The following is a 6,862-nucleotide window of genomic DNA, read 5'->3' on the forward strand; positions in this document are numbered from 1 at the left end:
AACCCCAAAAAAAAAAAAAAAACAAAAAAAAAAAAAAAAAACAAAAAAAAAACCCCCGATTTTTTTAAATATGCAATGTCATAAGTGGATTCAAATTCTTTAGACGGCCCCCAAACCCCCAAAGCAAACATGAAACGTGGAAAGATCGATTGCGTGTTGCCCAACTTAAATTTTGTAAAGGAGGGATTTTCGATTCAGGTTTTGCCCTTTTAACCCCCGGGTGTGCATAACGGGTTCCCCGAGTTTTTCCGAATCAAAATTTAGAAATTCCCCACTTTCAATCGCAATAGGCAGTGAAAGAAGAAATTGGATGTAGTCCCCAAAGGGGCCCACTCTGCGTGTTTATTTATAGCTTGGCTTTCCCTTCCCTTTGGGAAACCACCCCCTTCTTCATCCGCCTAAAAAAATTTACGAGGAGTGATTCAGATGCAAAAAAAGAGTTTATGTAAATTTTGAAATTTGGTTAACTCTCCCCTTCCCAAATTGGGAAAAATGGCCCATTCGTTACATAAAACCCAACATTTTTTATTATTAAATTTTTTGTACATCTAAAATTTTAAAAAAAATGAACACAAATGTTTGTAGAGCATTTTTTTGCTTAAGAATTTTTTATCGCAAGAAATGCTTTTGTGTTTGAAGATAAAAAATTTTTTTGTGTCGGGGTGTGAAGTTTTGGGAAAAACCCTGAAAAGGGGAAGGAAGAGAAAGTGAGGATATATTTAGTCATCGTGCTTCAAGACGTATCAGCCCGGGCCCATCAATATCTTTTATTTCTTAACAACACCCGGAGACGTGGTCGTCTACAAACCCAGTTTCTTATCCCCTGCTAAGAAATGGTAAAAATTAAAAGGTCGCACGTCAAAATAAAAATACTTCTTAACTACTAACTGGGTGTTTTAACCCAAGAACATTATATATCTAAAGTCCGGGCCTTTCAACACGGAATAGGAAACATGCATCTTTCGGGAAAGGAACAGATTCAAAAAAAATATTGTTGCAGTTTACCTACCTTTTACCCAAAATAAAAATTTTTTGCCTTTTAAAAAGCGATTTGTGTTTAATTTTATTTATCAAAGAGTAGTAATTTTTGGGTAGTCATCTCGCCCTTTCAAGTTGTCTTATTTGGGATTTTAAAATGAAATTTATTAAATTTGACAGTTATCTTGGGAAATAATGTATATATATATTAAATATATTTTTTAAATATATATATTTTAATAATTATTGTGTTGTGTGTGTGTGTGTGGTGGTGTGTGTTTTTTCCCTGTTAATTGCCGACAATGTAAGTTATGTGTGGGGCAATGTGGTTTTTGGGATGAATCGTTTATGATCGGAAGGTCCGGGTTCGACCCTCGCGCTCGGCAATTTGAGCCCTTTGGGAAAAAAGGCTTTTCCTAAAATTTCCCACGTATCGGGAAAAAATAAACCCGGGCCCGTTGACGGTTTGTTGTGTCCGAAAAATTTATACGCCTAACAGCGCTGCCGTTTACAGTTAATGTTGATTTTGACCGGGGGCCCCTTGAAAAGCCCTTGGCACTTTTAGGGGATATTGGCTTTTAAAACCTAAATATTTTTAATTTTTTTAAAAATTTCCAAACAATGTGTGAATAAGAAAAATAGATGAGTCCCTTTTGAAAAACCTTATTTTCCTGAAAAATTTCCCGGTTCTCCCACTTTTTAAAAAAATATAAAAAGCTTAACATACACCTGCTCTTTCTAAAAAATAAATATTTTTATCGAAGTTAAAAACCTATACATTTTCCTTTGAAAAAAAAAAAAAAAAAAAAAAAAACAAAAAAAAAAAAAAAAAAAAAAAAAAAACAAAGAGAGTCTACAATTCCCCTTTTTTAGAGAAAAAAATAATCAATTAAAAAACGAAAAAGGGAAATCAAATAAAAAACAGAGACAAGGACCTGAAATCAAATGGTGATGCGTTGTTTTTGAGTATTTTTAATTATTAATTTTTTAATTTTATTATTTTTAAATTAATTATTATTATATTATTTATTATTATTTTTATTATTATTATTTTTTATTTTTATTTTATAATTTTTATTTTTTTTATTTTATTTTTTTTTTTATTAATTTTATTTTTTAATTATTATTATTTTTATTTTTATTATTATATGAGATGTGGTGATGATGATGAGCGATGATGATGGGATGATGATGATGATGAGATGTGATGAAGAGAAGACTTTATTTTCTTTGGGATGATTTTGTTGCTGTTTTTGAGATGAGTAAGTGTGGAGATGATGATGATGATGATGTGATGACGATGTGATAAGATGATGATATGAAGTTTATGGTATATGATGATTTTGATGATGATGAAAGATGATGTGATGGTGATGATGTGATGATGATGTGTGATGATGATGGAGATGTGACGGTGATGAGAATATATCTTATGTTGTATAAAGGGGCAGAAGTTTGTTTGGGGGGAAATTAAATCTTTTTTTCCCCTTTTCAGTGAATGAAAAACCCCCGTTTTAATGCAAAAAATTATGTTGCATAATAATCCAAAGGAAATCGCTATCGATTGCGATTTATTGGATCAACACAGAAAAATATAACAATAAAAAAACCCTCATGAAATATAACCCCCAAGTCAATGAAAAAAAAATTTACAACAAATCGGGACAAAGGAATGGAAAAAGAACAAAAAAGTGGGCTCCTAATTGGAGAACGGGTTCAAAAAAGAAAACGCTATAAAACCCCCGCATCGAACTACCAATGTAGGGTTTAGGGGTGACAAAATAAGAAAAAAAACCAAATAAAAAATTTACCGTCCCTGTAAACCGGTACTTCTTTAAAAACTGCGGCACTTGGGCTTGACAAAATCGAAGAAGAAAATGGTGCTTTCCACGCCACAGCTAAGAAGGGTACTGGCATCAAAACCCAAAAAGATTCAAATGAACACCTATAAAATCACAAAAGAAAGCCAATCCCCTTGACATTTCAACAACGTGGACCTTTTTGTCACATACTACGGGACAAAAAATCCCGCTAACAAACCTGTCGGGATACTTCCAAAAAAAACGGGGCCTTTTCAAAAGGAAAACGCACAAAACCCTTGGGGCCAAAAAAAAAAACAAAATGGACAAAGCTAGTCTCAAAGGGAGGGGACCTTGAAAATTTAAAACCCCCCAAGGGCCCAAATGGAGAACCCACACAGGGAAAAATTTGGAAAACAGCAAGGGCCCGATCTTTGGTCGAGCGCGAAGGTTTCAAGCATAATTCAACCCTAAAATACCCATTGTAATATTATTTAAAAAATAATATTTTAGAATACGAATTTTCAACAATAAATTTTTTCTTGAATAAAAATAATAAAAAATAAGAATTTTAGGAATATTAGGGGCACAATTTTTACAAAGGGTAAAAGTTTGATTAAAACCCCCTCACTATTTCATTGAATGAAAAAGAAAAAAACAGGCAAAAATAAAAAACGGATTTAAATTGAATCCTATGTGTTAGATTTAGATGTAAAGTTTAAAAAATCGTTCCTATTATCACATATTGGTATTATCTTTTTTGACTAAGGAAATTTTTTTCTCGAACTTTTTCTTCTGGATTTTCTCAATCGAAGAGCGGGTTTTTTTAAAAATGACCTGGGGGGTAGTGGAAGAAACATAGTGATCAAATGATGGGTGATGATGTTTATGAGATGTGAGATGTGTGTGATGTGATGAGATGTATGGGCGCGCGACGAGCGACCATGCGATGTGTGGATGAGATGATGTGGATGAAATTTTATGATGTGATGATGATGTGGGTGTGATGTGATGATGTTTGGTGATGATTTATGAGATGTGGGTTTTTGATGGGTGGGTGATGATGATGTGTTTTGATGTGATGACATGTGATCATGTTTGATGAGGGAGACGGGATGGGATCAATGGGTGTGCGAGTAATGTAATGATGATAAAAACTAAAATTAACCGTGGCCATAATTGCGAAAGTGCCATTTGTTGTGTTATGTAAAAATAATAGTGAAAATTGAAATGATGTACATGATTCCCATTAACTCTGCATTTTAAAATTTAAATCTGGTCTTTTTACCCTGAGACCTTTTAAAACCCTACAAAAAAATAAAAACCCCTGAGCATTTAAAACCCTGTTGTCAAAACTATTTATTATTCCCCCGATGTGGAGAAAGTTATTTCTGTGAGAAATAACTAACTTTAATCTCCCGAAAGCACAATTTTCCAAAGAATAACCGACCAATTGCAATTGAATTAGGGGCTGATAATCATTGTCTGTAATTTTGATATAATTATTTATGATAAGTTTACGACAATATATTAGCTGGCCAGACTTTTAAGATAATTGCAAATCCACTAGAAACGGAAGACAAAGAGAATTCACATTTAATATATAGTATATTTTTCATGATTAAAATTAAAAGAGCGTGCTCAATCAAAAATCACTGCAAACATTTTTATTTTGTCTTCCGGCATTTCTCTACCCATTTAATATCTTGTTATTCTCAACATTAGTGCCTGCTCAGATCAATTTTCTAAGTTATTTTTTTTTACGAATTTATGTAATTACGTATGTAATTCAAGCTGTTTCTTTATAATGTGGTATTAATGTCCTTGTATAAAATACGGAAGTTTTCAATTTCACTTAAGAACAAAGATGTGTAAACCAGCGACATGATTCCCGACTGCCGGTTCTGAAAAAATGAAGCAAGTTTTTAAAATGTTGTTCAGTAAACTCTTTCTTCAAATAGCCATCGATTAAAATTACCGCAATCTCTCCAATCTCAAAAAGGTGACTTTGGAAGTTCCAGGTTTTTAGGAGTTTTTGAGGAGAAGGGGTAATTTTTTATCGATCAATTTAATTTTTAAAAGGGTTTTTTTGGTAAATTTTAAAAAATTTGTAAGTTGGAATTCGTGTCCCTTTTGTGTGGGGCAAAAATCGTTTTAAAAAAAAGGGCTTTAATCAAATTTCCTGAAACAAATTAGCACGAGACTGGAAAAAACAATATCTATGGTTTTAAATACGCCTTTAAAAACTATGCTTGTATATAGGATTATCCGTAAACGGCTCAAAGCGCTTTACAAGGGTGTCCCCAGCAAAAACAACAGAAAAAAAATGTGAAGAGAAATGACGCCAAAGGGTATATTACATTTTTACGAAAAGGGACTAGGGTTTAATGGGCCCGGTACTCATTTTTAAAGTGAAGCGTGGGAATGTGAGTAAAAATGGTTTCCCAAGGATTCACTAGCCCCCCCCCCCCCCCCCCTTGCAGGGCTCGATCCAGGACCTTCTGATCCAAAAGGGGGTTTTCATATACAAGACAAAGCCTTGATACTGTTAATAAGAATGTTGTTGGGGTTGAACCGCTTGTAAATTGAGTTAAACATCATGTAAAACCAATTCTCAAAATTCTTTTCTGAAAAAAAAATCGAAGGAAAATTTTGATTTTGGATTTTTTGCCCCCTTTTTTTTTTTAGCTTTTTTTTTCTTTATTTTTGTTCGTTATATTCGTGGAAAAAATATAGGTCCAACTCTGCTAAAAATTTTAATCAGCGATATTTGGCTCATAAAAATTTTGCGGGGAAACGGGCTCTACTACACCGTATTTGAAAAAATCGATTAAATTTATTTGAAGGACGAGTGTTCTGGCCAAACCCGTAAATATGAGTTAATTGTATGTACTAACCCTGATTTTTTTTCAAAATTTAAAAGAGGGCTGCGTTCTTATATGCACTGTTAGTCTTTGATTTTCCCGGATCTGCTGGTGATTCTTTTTAGGGCCCGCGCTGCACCCCTCTTGATCTGTCCAATGCGTTGTATCCTCTATGTCTCTAGTAAGCTCTGTGAAGCAAAATATAAAAGTAACGAAATTACGTCACTCAGCTCTTGTTATTGTTTTAGACAGGCCTTTTCATGATTAGTTCTCACTAATTTTATCAATCGATATAAACGTTTAAGGGTGTTATACATATTTGTGTTTGTACGTTATATCCTGCTGGGGGAGTTTTTATTAAAAAGCATAGCATCAACATCACTCGACTTTCTAAGAAAATGAAGATAACCGTATGGAGAAATACAAGGTATTTTAATTTAATCACTCTGGTTAAACCACAATGGGATTTTTTGTTGTTGACATGTTTCAAAATTATAAAAATTTATGAAAATCATGAAACTAGGATTGATGATATGACCACGATGACACGAAAATCATCAAATAGTATGGTAGGATTACAAGCAAATTATTAATAACATAATAACAAACATACCAAACAAGAAATGAAGTGAGTTTGTAATGTGCCAGAAGACAAAAAGATAATAAAAACTTTTTTTACCAAATAAGGGTTGCTAAGGGTTTAAAAGGTTTTTAAATACCTTAAAATAAAAGAATCACGTCAAGAATTCCCAGAAATGATCCATAAATTAAAGTCTTTATTAAATCAAAGCAATCAAAATATCAATTTTAAAAAATCTTGGGAAAACTCTCAAACCTGGTGCTTCCTCCCAAGTCCCTCGTTTGAGAGTTTTGTAGGAGGGTCATTTAAAAAGATATATTTGGATGACGATTTTCTGCCAAAATTTAATCCGTTGTTCTCTTTCCCAAATGAAACATGTATGGTGAAAATTTTATGGGACAACCTACAAACACACACACACACACACACACCCCACCCCATAATAATATAATTATATATAATAAATATATATAATATATAAATATATAATATATATATATATAAATTACCTCGTCAAAACCCAAAACCTCCCAAAAAACCCCAAAAAAAAACCCCCCCCCAAAAACCCCCCCCCCCCCCCAAAACCCCCCCCCCCCCAAAAAAAAAAAAAAAACCAAAAACCCAAAAAAACCCCCCCCCCC

This window comes from Berghia stephanieae, chromosome 4, assembly GCF_034508935.2.
Source record: "Berghia stephanieae isolate SIO BIC M18660-M18661 chromosome 4, UCSD_Bste_1.3, whole genome shotgun sequence".
Lineage (NCBI taxonomy): Eukaryota > Metazoa > Mollusca > Gastropoda > Nudibranchia > Aeolidiidae > Berghia > Berghia stephanieae.